Source organism: Rhinatrema bivittatum, chromosome 1 (genome assembly GCF_901001135.1).
Source record: "Rhinatrema bivittatum chromosome 1, aRhiBiv1.1, whole genome shotgun sequence".
Lineage (NCBI taxonomy): Eukaryota > Metazoa > Chordata > Amphibia > Gymnophiona > Rhinatrematidae > Rhinatrema > Rhinatrema bivittatum.
Window position 1 is genome coordinate 218066181 of NC_042615.1, and position 20403 is coordinate 218086583.

The following is a 20403-nucleotide window of genomic DNA, read 5'->3' on the forward strand; positions in this document are numbered from 1 at the left end:
TGCCTATCCCCTTCCCCTTTCCCCCTCACTATCTCTACTCCTGTACCTGTCTCTATTCTTACTACTACTCTTCCTCCTTCCCCAGCATTCCTGTCCTCTTCCTCCCTCATCTTCTCCTCCCTCCTCCCCCTCCTTTCCTCATGCCTCTCCTTTCTCCCCCTAACTCTTGCATACCATCCTCTCCACTCCTCAACACCACCATGCATCACCACTTCTTTTCTGCCTCAACACCATGTCTCACTACCCTAATCACCACCACTCCTCTTCTGCCTCACCATCATGCTTTATCAATCCTTACCAACATTCCTCCTCCTGACACAAAAATAGACAGATAAACAGGACAAACTAACAAAAACTTTCACTCAAAGAAGACAAAAGAGCAAGGTAAGGGGAAACATATCAGACAGAAGACAAGACAATGCACTCAAGAAATTGAAATCTATAAGCTCCTACTCCCACTAATCCACTCACCAACTCTCTTCTCCTCTCTCCAATGCCTGACACACCCTTAAAGAGGCAACTGCAGGAAGCCAGTAGATATAAACCAGAAAAATTATGCACTATGTACATATTAATGTGTGCTGTGTAAAATGATGCATCATGTATTGATGCAATGTGTGATGTGCTGACACAGCGCGCTATGCGCTGATGTAACGTGCAGCAATACAATACACAGGAAATTAGCCTAACCACACCCATTTCTTAGCTCTGGCACTATTTCTACTATATTTATATCAATTTCATGAATCTAGGCATAAGTTAACCATATATCTTATGTGGCTAACTCCAAATATCACTAGTTAGCCAGATAAGTTTTGCAGCTAACATGTTCCACCCTGATCTGCCCACTATTGTCCACAACTTATGCAGCTAATGTTTTAGCCAGATAAGTGACTTATATGGCTAATCGTAGGCCGTTGAATGTAGGTGCATATTCAGCAGCTTCTACTTAGCCGCATAAGTCCTACTTATCTGGCTAAATAGCACTGAAAGCACTTTGAATATTGATTTCTATAATTTTAGTTATTTTTATGGGTGCCTTCCATTCATTTCAGGGGACCACGATTGAAACAAAAATGTTTCAATCGTGTTTTTTTGTTGATTGGCTGGGGGAGAATTACATCTTGTCACCTATTAGAGCATTTGAATTTTTTGCCTCGTTTCAAAGCTGTGGTTTTCATGCAAGCATACTAAATCATTCAATCCAACCTGGTAGATCATGGTGGTGTGAATGAAACTTCTGTTTGAGCCTAATGCAGCACTGGAAACAATAGCTTGAAGTTTCTGCCTTGATCGGAAGCTGCAATTGTTTTTGATGACTAGTGAATGTCACTGGTTCTATCTTATGCCTCCCTGATGAAGCCTTATTTTGGTGAAACATGGTTCCATATAGGAGGAACGCATTTGAGAAGAAATCCATCTTAAGATAAGTTGTTTAGTAAGTAAGGAGTGCAATTTTATGAACATAATCATGGCAATAAGATAACTTTTCCTCTCCTGTCTGCATTTGCAAAGAGCTATATACTTTTCATTATTTTACACAGTTTTTGGTTTTGAGAAGGATCACTCACATATGCCAAGTTTTGAGTATGTGATGGTTAAAAACTATAACCTAACACCCCTTTAAGATCCTTAGAGTGTTAGCCTGTCTGAGCATATCCTACTTGGTAGTACTTTATAAAACAATATAAACATGATATAATTTTAAGTTTACACAATACTTAACTGAGATATAAGAATTTTTTGAAAGACAGTTCTTTTTGGACTTTTTTGGTATGGGCTTGCTTCAATGTCCATACAATGTTTTGAATTTGTTTTTTTATTTGCTATTTTTTGTATATACTTTGTGGTTAATATAAAATTTTAAATGCATCATTATCAAACCAAACAACTGAGCAACCATAGCTATCACATGATCTTGTGTGTGGCATAAAAGATGGGTATAAATTAGGTAAGTGTACATTATTATATGTGATTGAGAAATGACTAGAGATGTGAATCGTGTCCTCGATCGTCTTAACGATCGATTTCGGCTGGGAGGGGGAGGGAATCGTATTGTTGCCGTTTGGGGGGGTAAAATATCGTGAAAAATCGTGAAAAATCGTGAAAAATCAAAAAAACGTAAAATCGCAAAACCGGCACATTAAAACCCCCTAAAACCCACCCCCGACCCTTTAAATTAAATCCCCCACCCTCCTGAACCCCCCCCCAAATGACTTAAATAACCTGCGGGTCCAGCGGCGGTCCGGAACGGCAGCGGTCCGGAACGGGCTCCTGCTACTGAATCTTGTTGTCTTCAGCCGGCGCCATTTTCCAAAATGGCGCCGAAAATGGCGGCGGCCATAGACGAACACGATTGGATGGCAGGAGGTCCTTCCGGACCCCCGCTGGACTTTTGGCAAGTCTTGTGGGTGTTTAAAGTATCGTGAAAATCGTTAAAATCGTGAGCCGGCACACTAAAACACCCTAAAACCCACCCCCAACCCTTTAAATTAAATCCCCCACCCTCCCGAATCCGGACCCCCGCTGGACTTTTGGCGCCATATGGCCGGCGCCATTTTCCGTACGAAAAAACGATTCGCGGCAAGCGATCGCTCCCGGACCCCCGCTGGACCCCCAGGGACTTTTGGCCAGCTTGGGGGGGCCTCCTGACCCCCACAAGACTTGCCAAAAGTCCAGCAGGGGTCCAGAACGACCTCCTGCAGTCGAATCGTGTTGGTCTATGGCCGGCGCCATTTTGAGCCGCCATTTTGCAAAATGGTGGCGCAAAATGGCGCCGGCTGAAGACAACACGATTCGATTTCAGGAGGCCGTTCCAGACCTCCGCTGGACCCCCAGGTAATTTAAGGCATTTTGGGGGGTTCGGGAGGGTGGGGGATTTAATTTAAAGGGTCGGGGGTGGGTTTTAGGGTGTTTTAGTGTGCCGGTTTTCGCGCCCTCCCCCTTCCCCTCCCCCTTCCCCCGATTTACAATTTTTTGACGATAAATCGGGGGAATTGTTATTGTATCGTGGCCCTAACGATTTTTGACGATTTAAAATATATCGGACAATATTTTAAATCGTCAAAAAACGATTCACATCCCTAGAAATGACTATGTAGTAGTGCTAAGCTGCTAACCAATGCTACAGACCATCTATATGAATAAACTCTGCTTGACAATGTAACAGTGCAGTATACCAGTAAAACATGTATCCTATCATATTTTCACTACTAATGTTTTTGCAACCAACTTGACCAAAGAGAAATTTTGGGTATTTTGCAATATAATGTTCAAAATATAATAATTTATCTGTTATTCATTCCTACCCATTTTTTTTTCATATAACAAGAACTTTTCAAGAGTATAAAAGTTGTATGGCCTGCAGGTTACATTTAAGGTGAATTTTAAAAGCCCTATGCGCGCATCAATTAGTGAACCGATTCCAAGTCACATCTCTAACGATCCGATTTTTTTCTCCCTCCATCCGAACCTGATCGTTAAAACGATCAGGCACACGATTCACATCTCTAGCGTAAATACTTATGCAATCTGACATGTACCAAGGTTCTCTGTCGCATAACTTTACTTCTGCTATTGTTGGCATGTGAGTTTTAAAAAAAACAATGAACCATACCTGAGGGGTGTAATCAGGGGCGGATTCTAGGAAAATATCAGCCCGGGGGATTTTTTCAAAATAGGCTCATGGGTTATATGCCTGATACCTTTGTCTGCTTTCTATGTAGCACATGTTCAACAGCTCCCAAAAGCATGGCAAGCTGACCCTTGAGAGATCCATTATGTGACCTGGAGCCAAAATATTTCTTAACATAAATTCCACAATTTTTCTGAATAACTAAGAAGCTGAGCACACCCTAGACACTTACTGACTCATACACACAGGCACTGTCACACACGCTCACTGACTGACACTTTCTCACATGTTGACACACAAATCCTCAGTCTTATACACTTTTTCAGGCTCTCACTGACGCTCTCCCGGCGCGTGCACAGGCCACTCTCCTGTGCACGCGATTCACTAAAAAAAATATTCAAATTAAGGCCCATGGTAAAAAGAGGCGTTAGGGACATGTGCGTCCCTAGCGCCTCTTTTTTGACAGGAGCGGCAGCTGTCAGCGAGTTTGACAGTTGACGCTCAATTTTGCCGACATCGGTTCTCAAACCCGCTGACAGCCAGAGGTTCAGAAATCAGATGCTGGAAAAATTGAGCATCCGGTTTTCAAGCTGCGGGCCGATTTTAAATTTTTTTTATTATTTTAAATTTTTTTAACTTTTGGGACCTCCGACTTAATATCGCCATGATATTAAGTCGGAGGGTGTACAGAAAAGCAGTTTTTACTAGGGATGTGCAGAGGGTATGGATTCATATGATTCGATATTCGTATTCGTTGGTGAGCAAATTCATTGCATTCATCCAATGGCACCCCTGATATGTTGATACGTGCATTCGTTGCCTTAAAATGCGTATGTATTGGATTATCTATCTCAAGATCAGTTTATCCTTAGCCTTTCCCTTCTTACAGCATAATTTCAGAAAATAAATTTTTTCTAGCTTCTGCTGAGGAAATCAGAAATTATTTGTCCCTCAATAAGATTAAATGTTACTAAATTGGCTAGGGATGTGCAGAGGGTATGGATTCATCCGATTCAGTATTCGTATTCGTCGGCTCGCAAATACGTTGCATTTGTTCAATGGCGACCCCGATACATTGATACATGCATTCATTTTCCAGTTCCCATTAAAGTCAATGGGGGAAGTATTTGCAGTCTATTTTTGGCTGCAGAATTGGGGTTTTCTTATCAGTTTTGATGAAACATCTGGGGAGCAATCATCAGAACAACAAAAGAGCTCCAAGGTACTTAGACTGTGGCAAAGTGGCACCAAAGAGGCATGAATAGCCTAAGGCACTGTAAAAGAGCAAAGGGGTACCAGAAGTGGCAAGAGTGCTTTAACAGAGGCACAAAGCAGCAGCGAGAGTGTCAAAAACACACCACAGCTTCAAAAGAGAGCACAGATAAAAGATGTATGAACCCTCGAAGGCAGCACAACAGGCAAAGTGGCAAGACAATTGGTATCAACATCCTATAGCACAATGAAGGGGGAACATAGCAAGCAGAAAAACTAGCACCAACACACCGAGGAACCATGATAGTGGCAAGAACACCACAAGAAGTTGAGTGAGTCATCTGGTGAATAGCAGCAAGGCAGAGTGGCAGAAAGTTGATAGGGGCAAGACAGGCTGGCAGAGCTGAGATAGTCAGGTCGCTGTGGTGCTAAGGGAAAGACAAGGAGGCAAGACAAGACGAGGCTCAGCATGTGGCGGGACTGTCAACTGGGCATACTGTGCACCCGACCCGTCTTGAAACAGGGACCAGGAAGTCTAACATGAGTGCTAGGACCTGAAACATGATGAACTATGCATGGGTGGGGTAGAGCATCTGCAGGTGCAGATTTTGGTGGTAGTAGCAAATATTCAAACAAGAGCCCCGGGAAGTGTTTCCTTTCCTTTGCGCAGGAAAGTGCTCCCTAGATTGGGTTTGCCCCTAGAGTGGGGTGTTTCCATTGACATCTAGTGAGCTCTCGCTGGTCTTTTAAAATCTGGTAGAGTTAGCAGATATATAAACGAGAATTTTCAAGGCCGAGGCAGAGGAGGTTACTATGTAAACAGCGGTTCAACATGGGTCAGAGGGTAGATACAGGATGGCTACACCCAGGGAGAGTTTCCTTTCCTTTGCGCAGGAAAGGGCTCCCTAGAATGGGTTTGCCCCTAGAGTGGGGTATTTCCGTTGGTGTCTAGTGAGCTCTCACTGGTCTTTTAAAATCTGGTGGATGTAGCAGATATACAAACGAGAATTTTCAAGGCCGAGCTGGAGGAGGGTGCATGTGAACAGTGGTTCAACATGGGTCGGAGGGTAGTTACAGGCTGGCAACACCCGAGGAGAGTTCCCTATCCTTTGAGCCGGGAAGGGAACCCTGGAATGGGTTTGCCCCTAGAGTGGAGCACAAGTCTTCAAAGCGTGGCGACATGGAGGAGGTCTCACAGTGAACAGCGGTTCAACATGGGTCAACAGGTACTAAGAGATAGGATGCAACACTGGGGAGAGTTCCCTTTCTTTGAGCAGGAAAGGGCTTACTTGGAATGGGTTGGCACCTAGAGTGGAGCACGAGCCTTCAAAGCGTGGCGACATGGAGCAGGGTGCCATGTGAACAGCAGTTCAACATGGATCAACAGGTACTAAGAGATAGGCTGCAACACTGGGGAGAGTTCCCTTTCTTTGAGCAGGAAAGGGCTCCCTGGAATGGATTGGCCCCTAGAGTGTATAATGGTACAAATTGTTAGGATTTAAGCATTGGCAAACAGATCATGACTTCATAAGCAAGACGGAGGAAATTCTCTTCTCTGCCCTGAAACTAAATAAAACTGTTTTATTTAAGGATCCATGCTGTGAAGGATTACTAGTTTTAATTGCCAGAGACTGAGGTTTCTCTTTGCAACGAGGGTTCAGTCATTAGGACTGGACATAAGGCCTGGAAGAACAGGCACAGCAATTGAGGACAGAGGTCAAGCCCACCTAGTGACATAAGGCCTGGACGAACAGGAACAGCAATCGAGGTCCAACCCTTGTAGGGACATAAGACCTGGATGGACAGGCACAGCAATCGAGGACAGAGGTCAAGCCCACATAGGGACATAAGGCCTGGACAAACAGGCACAGCAGTCAAAGACAGTGGTCGAGCCCACGTATGGATATAAGGCCTATACAAACAGGCACATCAATCGAGGTCCAATTCTTGTAGGGACATAAGGCCTGGACGGATAGGCACAGCAATAGAAGACAGAGTCAATCCCACCTAGGGATATAAGGCCTGGACGAACAGGCACAGCAATCGAGGTCCAACCCTTGTAGGGACATAAGGCCTGGACGGACAGGCACAGCAATAGAGGTCCAACCCTTGTATGGACATAAGGCCTTGATGGACAGGCACAGCAATAGAGGTCCAACCCTTGTATGGGCATAAAGCCTGGATGGACAGGCACAGCAATAGAGGACAGAGGTCAAGCCCACATAGGGACATAAGGCCTGGATGAACAGGCACAGCAATCGAGGTCCAACCCTTGAATGGACATAAGGCCTGGATGGACAGGCACAGCAATAGAGGACAGAGTTCAAGCCCACATAGGGACATAAGGCCTGGACGAATAGGCACAGCAATCGGGGTCCAATTCTTGTAGGGTCATAAGGCCTGGATGGACAGGCACAGGAATACAGGACAGAGGTCAAGCCAACGAAGGGACATAAGGCCTGGACAAACAGGCATAGCAATCAAGGTCCAACCCTTGTAGGGACATAAGGCCTGGATGAACAGGCACAGCAATCGAGGTCCAACCCTTGTAGGGACATAAGACCTGGATGGACAGGCACACCAATAGAGGACAGAGGTCAAGCCCACATAGGGACATAAGGCCTGGATGAACAGGCACAGCAATCGAGATCCAACCCTTGTAGGGGCATAAGGCATGGATGGACAGGCACAACAATACAGGACAGAGGTCAAGCCCACATAGGGACATAAGGCCTGGATGAACAGGCACAGCAATCGAGGTCCAACCCTTATAGGGACATAAGGCCTGGACGAACAGGCACAGCAATCGAGGTCCAACCCTTGAGGGACATAAAGCCTGGATGGACAGGCACAGCAATAGACGACAGAGGTCAAGCCTACATAAGGACATAAGGCCTGGACAAACAGCACAGCAATCGAGGTCCAACTCTTGTAGGGGCATAAGGCCTGGACGGACAGGCACAGCAATATAGGACAGAGATCAAGCCCACATAGGGACATAAAGCCTGGACGAGCAGACACAGTGTTGCGTCCATCACTGCTCGATGCCCTCATTCCACCGTGGCGACTCCCTCCAGGTCTGATGGACGGTTAGCGGCCGCGGCGTCTTCTTGCCGTCTCCCTCCGGTGTCCTCGGACTGGCACGACACTGCGGATCCGCCATGTTCCTGGTGACATAGGGCGCATGAGTGCGCGCTCCGATTGATATACCAGCAAGGGCTTGAACCTCGGGGGAGTCCCCTGAGATGACATCATCTGCTTCCAATATAAAAGGTCTCAGTATTCGCTAATGAAATGAGTTAGCAAGGGGGATTGCTTCGGCTTTACTCCCAAGCTACTCTGCTTCCTCGGTCTTACCAGGGGTACCCGCTCCTCGGGGCTCTCGCTCTCTTTTGTTTATTTCAGATTGCAGATACGAACCGGCACTCAGTCCTCGAGGGCCCATGATCCTGAACACTCTGAAGATGCTCTACTACTTGGAAGCTATCACAGATACAGACATTTGTGAGTTACCATCGCTCTCTCAGAGCTTTCCCTGGAGCCAGGTACTCGCTCCTCGAGGGCCTAACCCTTTCCAGCTACTGAGCTTACTAAAGACCTTGTGTGAGTTTTGTCATCCAGTTCTGGCTATGAACAAGGCATACCCTGTCTACTCATTATCTATAGTTTCTCTACAGCTCAACCTTGGGATCGCTGTTTCAGTACCTGAGGGACTTCAGCCCTGCCGGGCATTTCTGCTCACTACTGCCACCTCTGGTGGTTCTACTAACCTGTCTAATAAAAGATTTATCTGTGTCTGTCTCCATACCCAAGCCTAGCCGGTAGTCCCTCTCAGGATATCCTCCTGGGGGCACAGTCATCTTCCATCGGCCCAAGGATCCACCTTTCTACATTCCTCTACAGTTGAGTGCCCTCTCCAAGCACTCCGCTGGTAACAGATTGCTACTCCTTCTCCATCAGGAGTCTTCAGCAACAGATTCTTAACAAATTGCTACTCCGCGGTCTAAACCCTAACAGATTGTTTACTATTCCCTCTACAGGAGCTGAGTATATCAGATTGCTATCTCCTCCTCCCACAGGAGCAGATTCATTACAGATTGCTAACTCCTCCCTTCTTGAGGAGTAGATCATAACAGTTTGCTAACTCCTCCCTTCCACAGGAGCCAAAGCATAACAGATTTCTGTTGGCAAGGTCATGAAAAATATTGAGCATATGAAATATACAAGGTCCAAACATCTTGTCAGCTTTTTATGTTCTTACATTCCAAATGTGGACAGACAGGCACAGCGTTAGAGGTCAGGCCCTTGTAGGGATGAACAGCCTGGACAGTGGACGGACAGGCACAGTGTTAGACGTCAGGCCTTGGTAGGGACGTACGGTCTGGACAGTAGACAGACAGGCACAGCGTTTCAGGTCAGGTACATATGCTGCAGTGCTTATATTATCTGGAGCATAGGAGGCAGTTTAAGCTGCTGCAAGGCTTTCAATTGCTTTTATTCATCTTGCCATTCACAGGGAAAATTTGGAAACCCAAGCAAAGGCAGGTTTACTTTCAAAAACACTAGCATTTCCATCAACTCTGGTGCCAGCCTTGAGCGATGACGGCTCATGATATCCCCTGTCATTGAAAAGACACATTCACTGGGCACTCTGTTTGGTGAACATGACAGATATCGCTGAGCCTCTTTGGCTAGGTGTGGCCAGACAGTGGACTTGTGTGCCCAATATGCCAGGGGATCTGTCTGCATGTTCTCTATCGGCTCTGAGAGATACCGTTTCACTGACAGCTGTGCTGGTGTCTCCTTTGCTTGGGTGGGCTGAGACTCACTCATGCCAGCTGCTTTCTCTCTCGCCCGTCGCACAACAGATGAGTCCTTATGGGCAACAAGCCTTTGGCGTTCTGAAGTAGGAGGAGGAGGAGGTACTGTCTGTCGCTGACAGAGTGCTGCTCCTGCTTGGGCTAGCACAACTCTCTGAAGTGCCCGCTGTTTCCACCTCTGCTTCACGCCTAATCTGTCTCTGCCTATGGCGCTCCTGTTCATGGAATTTTGCTAACAGCAGGTCCTTCACCAATAAGAGACAATCGTACTGTAGGCGAGTTCCCCATTCACACGGGGATCACAGACTGTGGTAGGCATGTATGTGTTCTGTTCTCTTAAGGCCTTAATCTCTCTTCCACCTGCTGCTGCAAAACATCCAGACAATGCAGCACCTCAACTGTCATTCCCTGTTTAAAGACCTCCAAATGTTCATCCAGGAAATTAACTATAGGGATGATGTCAGCCAAGGTGGCACTTCTGGAACTCAGCTCCTCCATGACATCCTTGAAGGGCTGCAGGATTTTTACCAGCTGACTCATGACTAACCAATCATGATGCCCTAGGGGATTCTGCACACCTATGTCCATTGTACCAGAAAGTTCATGAAGGGGTGTCTGCAGTTCCACTAACCTCTCGAGCATCAAAAAGGTGGAATTCCACCGGGTGGCAATGTCTTGAATGAGATGCTTGTGAGGCATCTCCAAATCAGTCTGCTTTTGTCGGAGAACCTGCCCCACCTTCACACTTCTGTGGAAGTGTGCTGCTACGTTCCTCCACTTCTGTATTAACCTATGCAGGTATTCATTCTCTTTCTCATTGGAATCCAACCCCAGAGCTGACTTCACTTCCAGGTGTAGAGTGTGTGCAAAACATTGGATGTTCTTAAAGCTCCTGTCGTTTATTGCCTTAACCATGTTTGCACCATTGTCTGTGACAAAGAACCCTGCCTGAGGATTCCTGTCTTGCTGGTGTAGTTGCCAGCCCTCCAGCATCTGTCTGATACATGCTAGAATATTGGCTGCGGTATGGGCCTGGTCCGTCAGGTGGGTGTGCAGTAAAGCCCAACTCCACCCTGATACTTGTTCATTAATAGAGCTGCTGCCTGCCCCTGCCTCAGCCAGGTCCCACCAGTGTTCTGTCAGGGAGAGGTAAGAGTGTGCAGCATTCATGGCGGTCCAGATATCACAGGTGAAATGCACTCTCCCCTCTGTCTTAGCTAGCAGCACTTGCATGCGACTGCAACACTGCTTGTACAGGCTGGGGATGACCTTTCTGCTAAATGTGGTTCTGGAGGGGACTTTGTAATTTGGAACTACAGCCTTCAGAAAATGCTTGAAACCCACATTCTCCACTAACTGCAAAGGCTGGTCATCAAGGGCAACCATTTCCCCAATGCTCCTGGTAACAACTTTTGAGTCTGCCTGCCTCATACCCCGAGATAGCATTACCGCACTCCACCCCATTTCCTCCATGGTGGGTTGTCACTTCTGCCACATGTTAGGGGGTTGCTGGCCTGCCACCTGACTGCTAGAAGGTGATGAGGGTGTGGGCTAACTCTGCTGCTTTTGAACCACTTTACGCTGCTTGGAAGGGGTCCCCTGACTGGTACTGCCACCAGCCCAGAATGGCAGTACTGTTGTTGGGTGTTGCCTCTTCATATGATGCGTCATGCCAAAATTAGATAGATGTCCCATTTGCTTGCCTCTGCTAATAGCCTACCACAGTAATTACACCGAGCAAAACGCGGGTCATCCATCACTTTAAAGTAGCTCCAGATTGCAGATGTTTTTCGTGATCCTCCCTTCTCTAAAGCCTTGGAAGTGGATGCTGGCACTGGAGCTGAAGTAGTGGGTGAACCCTGAGAAGCAATGCCAGGGGCCTCAGTCACCCTCTGTACCTGCGTTGACTGCTCTTCCTCCTCCTCATCAGTTTCATCTCTCCACTGCTGCACTGAAGTGGAGGCTAACACAGGACTAACTGATCCTCCTAAAGCTTCATCAGCTATTACTTCTTCTGTTTCTGATGATAATCCCACACAAGATGATTCTTCATCTGAATCAGAAGCAAACAGTGACTGCGCTACATTGTCAACACTAAGTCTTAGTCGAGACTTCTGTCCCCCTGCTGCTTTTGGGTGTTGACATTTTGTCTGGCATGACTCAACCTCCCCTTCCCTCACCTCCAAAACTACAGGGTCAGAAACAGGTGGTGGCGATGGCGATGCATCATGGTCATTTCATTTTTTTCTGGATGGAACTGCCTGCCCCACCAAAGAGTTTAGATTGCAACAGGTCCCTTTTTAACTTTAATGGGAGACTGGCACTAGTGCCTTTTGAAGTGTCTCCTCTACCAGTCCCAATCACTCGACCACATCTAGCTTTCCCTGACATTATGGATTTAATGTCACTGCCTAGTGCCTACTGGCTGCTCACTGTCACAGTGCCTTGTATGCACTAATGTAACGTGTGTGGTGTGCACACACACACAGCTTGCTTGTAAGCACAAAAGAGGCAGACTGGGGATTTCACTGCACAGACTGTCCCAATAATAAAGTTCAGTCTGTTAATCTACTCACTGCCCACTGTCACAGTGCCTTGCTATACATTAATGTAATGTGTGTGGTGTGCACACACACACAGCTTGTTTGTAAGCACAAAAGAGGCAGACTGGGGATTTCACTGCACAGACTGTCCCAATAATAAAGTTCAGCCTGGTAAACTGCCAACCCACTGAAGCCCAGTGCACAGAGAGACTGAGTTAGATGAATTAAACAAACTCAGTTTAAAAAAGCTGGAATTGTTGGCACAGCAGGAAAATCGATGAAATATATTTTCCAATGGAAATTCTAGCAAACTAGCTAAAAATTGAATATATCTCTCCCAGCCACAACACCCAAATAGTGCTTGCTTGCAGCCTAGCCCAGAGGGTGAATTTAAAAAAATGGCACTGCTGGCAGCTTCTCTCCCTGTCACAGAGAGACCGTCTCAGATCACCTAAATAAACTGCTTAAAAAACAAACAGGGCTGCAGCAAAATAAAGAAATATCTTTTTCTCTTAAGTAACTAGCCTAGCTAGCAATTCAATATAGATGTCTAAACTCAGACTAGCTCTGAGTGCAGCCACCTTCTTCAGAGACCACCTCCCCAGACCACCCCTGCAAAGAAAGTGCGAGGCACGCCGCGTGCTTAACTATATATAGTGCTGGGTCATCAGGAAAATTGTCACCGAGCACTGAATGACAGCGCAATTGGCTGCATTCAGTGCATTTCACGAAATGTTATTGCTGATACGCTGCATTCCGGTATCCGTGCCAACCTATCCGACCCATTCTGACAGGGCTGTGAGGTCACTGATGAGTCACAGGAAAGGGCTGGTTTTTGGCTCTGGATACACCCAAATGGCGTCCTCCAATTGCAAATGGCGGCTAAGAAAAGCATGCGCTGCCAAATGGATGAAATGGATGATACATTATATTCATGGGGAGTCGCGATACATTTTGCTTCCCCACGAATACAATGAATAGGGACATATACGCTGCAGATTGCCAATATGTTGAAAATGAATGCACACCCCTAGTTTTTACTAGGGATGTGAATCGGGCTTCAGACAATTGAAAATATCGTCGATATTTTCAAAATCGTCAGAAATCGGGGGCTCTCCCAAAATGATAGGAAAACCCCACGATTTTGATCGTGGGGCTTCCCTTATCGTTTTGGGGGAGGGTGGGAAAAATGGCACACAAAAATAACCCCTTAGCTTCCCCCACCCTCCCGACCACCCCTGAAACCTTTTTACAGGTACCTGGTGGTCCAGTGGGGGTCCCGGGAGCAATCTCCCGCGATCTCCCGCTCCGGGCCATCCTCCGGCTACCGGGCCGTCCTTTGCCCTTACCTTGTGACAGGGTATCCGTGCCATTGGCCGGATCCTGTCACATGGAAGGAGCACTGGATGGTCGGCGCCATCTTGTACTCCTACCATGTGACAGGGGCTGACCAATGGCACCGGTAGCCCCTGTGACATAGTAAGGGCAAGGCTATCGGTGCCATTTTGGTTCCTGGCACCCGACGGCACGAGTGCAGGAGATCGCTCCCGGATCTCCGCTGGACCCCCAGGGACGTTTGGCCAGCTTGGGGGGGGGCCTCCTGACCCCCACAAGACTTGCCAAAAGTCCAGCGGGGGTCCGGGAGCGACCTCCTGCACTCGGGCCATACTACCAGTATTCAAAATGGCACCGACGCTAGCCTTTGCCCTCATATGTCACATAGTGAGGGCAAAGGTAGCGCCTTTGATCTCCCACTCTCAGGCCATCAGCGCCATTTTGGCTGCCACTAATATAAATGGCGCCGATGGCCCGATAAAAAAAAACCCCACCTGACCCTTTAAAATTTCCCCCTTAGCCTCCCCCCCTCCCCAAAACCTTTTAAAATTACCTGGTGGTCCAGTGGGGGCGCGGGGAGCGATCTCCCGCTCTCGAGCCATCGGCTGCCACTCATAAAGATGGTGCCGATGGCCCTTTGCCCTTACCATGTGACAGGGTATCCGTGCCATTGGCCAGCCCCTGTCACATGGTAGGAGCACTGGATGGCCGACCATCTTTAAAATGGCTGGCGCAATTGTGTGCTAGCACTTCACTCTGAATCCCTACCAATTCATCCAGATTTCCCATCCAAAAAGTGCATAAGTCTAATTTTATTTCTGTGGAGTCAATTAACAGGTGTAAAAATCTACAAATAAGTTTGGAAAAGTGAATGTGTATCTCACTTACAAAATAGCAACTACCGCTCGTATATCTGAATCTCACCCCAGAACGCTCCTAGCCTGCCCTTCCCGTCAGGAAAATGTATGTACAGAATGGAAAATGCCACAATTGCGATTCTTTTTAGATTCAAACTCTATGTGAAATAATCAGTGCAATTAGGCAAATATATAGGCTACCTCAGTTTCCTTTTCTTATTTCTTCTTATTCACTATTATTACTTTTTGAATCCACTCCCCAAGATTACTTATAATAAAGGGGTATATTGTTGTATTACCTTTGTGAATTCTAGAGGAAGAAGTATTTAGTAGATTTATACTATTTCTTTATTGTACCTCTGATTTCTGTCACAAATAAATATTTGTGTAAAAATGTGAAATGCAATAAAAATAAAAAGATTAAAAAATCCATGCTAATTATGCATATATATATATTAATTTTATGTGTGCAACCCCTTTGAATATGTATTCACTAATGTGTATTTCAGAAATAGATGAAACATTTTGGGGCAGAAAACATGCTCGAACCTCCCCCTGCGCGTGCCGAGCCTATGTTGAATAGGCTTGGTGGGGCGCGCAAGCCCTGGGACGCGCGTAAGTTCCGTGGCTTTCCTGGTGGGGCGTGTCGGGTGCGTGTTGCGGCGACACGTCATCTGGGGGCAGGGCCGCGGGCGTGGTTCCAGCCTTGGGGCTTTTCAGGGGTGTGGCCAAGGCCTCTGAAAATGCTCCTGGGCTGGGGAATTGCGTGCCAGCAGCTGGGCCGATGTGTGAGAGTTATGCCTGCCTTGGGCAGGCATAACTTTTCAAACAAAGGTAGGGGGGTTTAGATAGGGCTGGGGGGTGGGTTAGGTAGGGGAAGGGAGGAGAAGGTGCGGGGGGTGGGGGGTGGAAGGAACGTTTCCTCCGAGGCCACTCCATCCAATTTCGGAGCGGCTCGGAGAGAATGGAGGCAGTCTGCGCGGCTCGGCGCATGCAGGCTGCCGATTTTCCACAGCCTTTTGCGTGCCGACCATGGATTTTAAAAGATATGTGCGGCAACGCGCGGGCGTACTTTTTAAAAATCTGCCCCTTTGTGTCCTCAGATTTTCTTACCACATTTGAACAAGAACAAAAGTGTGAGCACTTTTAATTGCTTGCTAAATCTAAGTTTTGTCTAATTTTCAGATATAGAACTTTTGGCAGGATGTTTTATTAAGGGTAATTTTCAAAAACATTACCTTTATTTATTTTATTTATTTATTTATTTGATAACTTTTAATATACCGATATTCATAGGGCACGTCATGCCGGTTTACAATCAACTCAAGGAAGTAGAAAATTACAATGAACAGGGAACAGGGGAGGGGGGCAGGCGAGAAAGGGAGAGGGGGAGCCAGGAACGAACAAGGAGGAAGAAAACAGCAATAGAAAGGAGAGCGAAGAGTAACTATATTAACAGAACTGACTTATTAACAACATTTCAGAAAATTACATTACATGAGGAAAACAATGCTTTACCCACAGAAATTGACTTTTTTAAAAATTGCCTAGCTCAGGGCTTCCCAAACCAGCACCATCTTGTGCTCCTACCATGTGACAGGGTCCAACCAATGGCACCGGTAGCCCCTGTGACATAGTAAGATCAAAGGCTATCAGCGCCATTTTGAATACCGGCAGCCGACAGCCCGAGTGCAGGAGATCGCTCCAGGACCCCCGCTGGACCACCAGGGGCTTTTGGCAAGTCTTGTGGAGGTCAGGAGGGTGGTGATACGTTGTATTCGTGGGGGTTTGCCATACGTTTTGCGACCCCCACGAATACAACGAATATGGTATATACGTTGCAGATTACCAATACATTGCAAACGAATGCACACCCCTAACTGATACATAGGTAAACTTGTTTCATTTTTATACATACATTTACTGTGACTGAGTGGAGGCATTTCTGTGGGTAGATGGGGAAGGGGTTTGAACTTATATGCATAATTTTGGATTTTAAAATTTTCATGAAGTCTTTCCACATCACTGTAGCAACTGTAATTGCTGATTTGCTGGAATCATTTTCAAAGTGGCCTTAAGTCCACTTTGAAAATTGATATACATTATAATGTGTATTTACCAGCTAAACTATGTGTGATGCCAGAAAAATTACTCCCATTATGCAGATATACTTTTCATAGCAGAATTAGCCAATGGATCACAGTCTTTATGTAACATGGAAATGGAAAAACAAAAACCAGACCGATGCCTTGGAAAGGATTTAATTTAATTATTATTGCACATGCCCGACTTTGGCCAAAGATTCTCCTTCTGGCTGCATCAGGAGCTCTTTAGATTGAGTAACATCCAGGATATAAACTGTAGTATAAAATATTATCCAGAATTTCCACTGATTTGAAATGTCAGTCATCGATTAGGAGCTTCTGTTTAACAAGATAGCGTTCGCTTTCAAAGGATGTCTGAAGTTACAGAAATCTCATCACTGTAAATCAGGATCGCAGGAAGCGCAATGTAACGCTCCTAATCGGTGATTCAAAAACTATTTCATTCGAACACAAAGTTCCTCATATTGAAAGGTGCCATAAAAAAATAGCACAATCCAGCGTTCTTACTCTTGAATGTGAAGACTTCTCGAGGATAACTGCACAAGAATAGCCACTGCCATTAGCAATGGTTACATGGAATAGACTTAGTTTTTGGGTACTTGCCAGGTTCTTACGGCCTGGATTGGCCACTGTTGGAAACAGGATGCTGGGCTTGATGGACCCTTGGTCTGACCCAGTATGGCATTTTCTTATGTTCTTATGTTCTTAAGAAAGTAAGGCTGACATTTCAAACCAGTGGACAATTCTGGATAATATTTTATACTACAGTTTATATCCTGGATGATACTCAATCTAATGAGCCCCTGATGCAGCCATAAGGTGAAACTTTGGCCAAAGTCGGACATGTGCAATAATAATTAAATTAAATCCTTTCCAATGCATCGGTCTGGTTTTTGTTTTTTTCATTTCCGTTACTTTCCTGGACCATTTACCGTCTTGTTTTATATAACATGGTACTCATCCTCTTTTTAGTTTAGTTTAGTTTATTGATTGCTTAAACTTTTTTCCATGGGAAAAAAATCAAAGCAGTTTATACAACAAGATAAAAACTGTACAGCAATTAAAAAAATGAAACAATGAAAGCATTATATCATATGAAATGAATAATATAAATAATGGAACCATTTTAAAACTTAAAGCAAAAGATATGCAAATAAATATATATTATAATAAATATAAATATTTATGAATAGTAGTACTTTAGTAAATAGAATAATAATAATAATCATCATCATATAAATATAAATAGGCTAATAATAATAATCATATAAATAATGCAAAGAGGAGAGAAAGAAAAAAGGAAGACAGTAAGCAAAATTTTGTAATACAAAATACATTAGGAATGTTTTAACAATATAATGCCTGAAAAAGAGCCAAATAAGAAGGGAATGGTGAATAAAACGGAAAATGACATAATGCCTCTGTATCGCTCCATGGTGAGACCGCACCTTGAATACTGTGTATAATTCTGGTCGCCGCATCTCAAAAAAGATATAGTTGCGATGGAGAAGGTACGGAGCAGGGCAACCAAAATGATAAAGGGGATGGAATAGCTCCCCTATGAGAAAAAGCTGAAGAGGTTAGGGCTGTTCAGCTTGGAGAAGAGACAGCTGAGGGGGGATATGATAGAGGTCTTTAAGATCATGAGAGGTCTTGAACGAGTAGATATGAATCGATTATTTACACTTTCGGATAATAGAAGGATTAGGGGGCATTCCATAAAGTTAGCAAGTAGCACATTTAAGACTAATCAGAGAAAATGTTTTTTCACTCAATGCACAATTAAGCTCTGGAATTTGTTACCAGGGGATGTGGTTAGTGCAGTTAGTGTAGCTGGGTTCATAAAAGGTTTGGATAAGTTCTTGGAGGAGAAGTCCATTAACTGCTATTAATCAAGTTGACTTAGGGAATAGCCTTAGCCACTGTTATTAATTGCATCAGTAGCATGGGATCTTCTTGGTGTTTGGGTAATTGCCAGGTTCTTGTGGCTTGATTTGGCCTCTGTTGGAAACAGGATGCTGGGCTTGATGGACCCTTGGTCTGACCCAGCATGGCAATTTCTTATGTTCTTATGTTCTTATATGAATGCCTTTCCTAAATCTCAAGTAGTTATTTTATTTTCTGAGTTCTAAGGAAGGGCACCTGATAACGAAATCTATTGTTGCAACTATACTTCAGTGTAACTGCAGAAAGTTGAGAAATGTTAAGTAGATCCAACTGAGAGGATATTTGTGCTTGCAGAAGTTTATAGGGAAGCAAAAGATCTGACAAATACTTGGGAATACCCCAAGCAAACACCTAAAAAATAATATGAATTTTAAACTTCACACTTCATGAGATGGGAAGCCAGAATAACCTAATCAATTTCTTTGACTGGGTGACTAAAAAGTTGGATCATGGGGTGGTGCAAGATGTAGTACACTTGAAATTCAGTAAGGCCTTTGACACAATTCCACAAAGGTGACTAACAAATAAACTGAGTCCCCTTGTTATGGGCTCTGAAATGAAAGACTGGGTTAGAAGCTAGTGAAGTTAGAGGAAACAAAGCGTAATGGTGATAGAGTTAACTCCAATGAGAGGATGTTACTAGTGGTGTGCCACAGGGCCTGAGCCTTGGACCAGTTCTTTTTAACATTTCTATAAGCAATATTATGTAAGGACTATCAGGAAAAGTTCATCTTTTTGGAAAACATTAGGGGGGATCAAAAGCAGCTTGAGGAATGATCTAAACTCTGGCAGTTAAGATTTAATTCTAAAGAAAGCATAATCATGCAGTCAGGCTGCACAAACCTAACTGGTGAATTTTCAAAGGAGTTATACATGTAAATGTAACATACTATCAGCAATTTTCAAAGGCCATTTACCCAAATACATTGGTAAATCCTATGAATAATTCAATGGAATGTATTGTAGATATTTCCAAAAGTCCACTTGCATGGGTTTTATACATTTATATGTATAAAACCCAGTTTTAAAAGATGAATTTTAAAAGCCTGGCATGCATGAAAACCATGAGATATGTGCAAAGTTTGGGCCACTGTTGCCAGAGTACGCACATACTTGCCGCTATGCACACAAATGAAAAGTTCTGAAAAAGGGGCAGGGCATGGGTGTGGTCTGGGTGAGGCATGGGAGTTCCTGGATTTCACCTTGAAATGTGGACGTAAATACTTAGTGCACAAGTGCATGCTGAGGTCCCCTGCCCTGTAAGTTTACTTTTGCTATGGATGACATGTAAGTAAGTAGTAAAATTAAAAGATACAGGCAGATCAGCAGGGTTTTAAAGGTAGGGGCTAACAGGGAATAAGGGAGACTATTAAACTAGGGAAGGTTTGGAAGTCCTATCCTTTACCTGGGTGGACTGGGAATGAACTGGGGAAACTGGTAATGGCGTCAGTGCGCATGTCTATTAAAATCCCCCCAGTTTTGCAGTAGAAGTGGCGTTTGCAAGTATAAGCATGTGCCCACTTAAAATCCTGAAAATCTGACCTGTTTGTGGCTCTCGAGAATCGGAGTTGGCTATCCCTGACATAGCAGTATCAAAACCCCAAGGTGTAGATAGCAGGGTATCGCAACAGCAAAGTGGCATCAAAATCCCCAAGAGGTGGTGTATAGCAAATAGAACAGTGGCATCATAATCCTCAAGACATTGTGAGAAAGGTAGAGAATCAACAACAGTGGCATGAACAACTTAAGGCATCAAAAGAACAGCATAGCAGCTCCAAAAATGGCAAGAATACCCCAAGGCTCCATGAAGAGGCAGTGGCAGGAACTCTCAAAGATACCATGAGAGGGCCAGAAGCAGGCCAAGCAGTAACAGTGGAAGACTAACACAGCAAGGTGCAGAACCAGGAATGAGGTGGGGTGGGAGATAAATCTTGATGAAGCCAATATTCA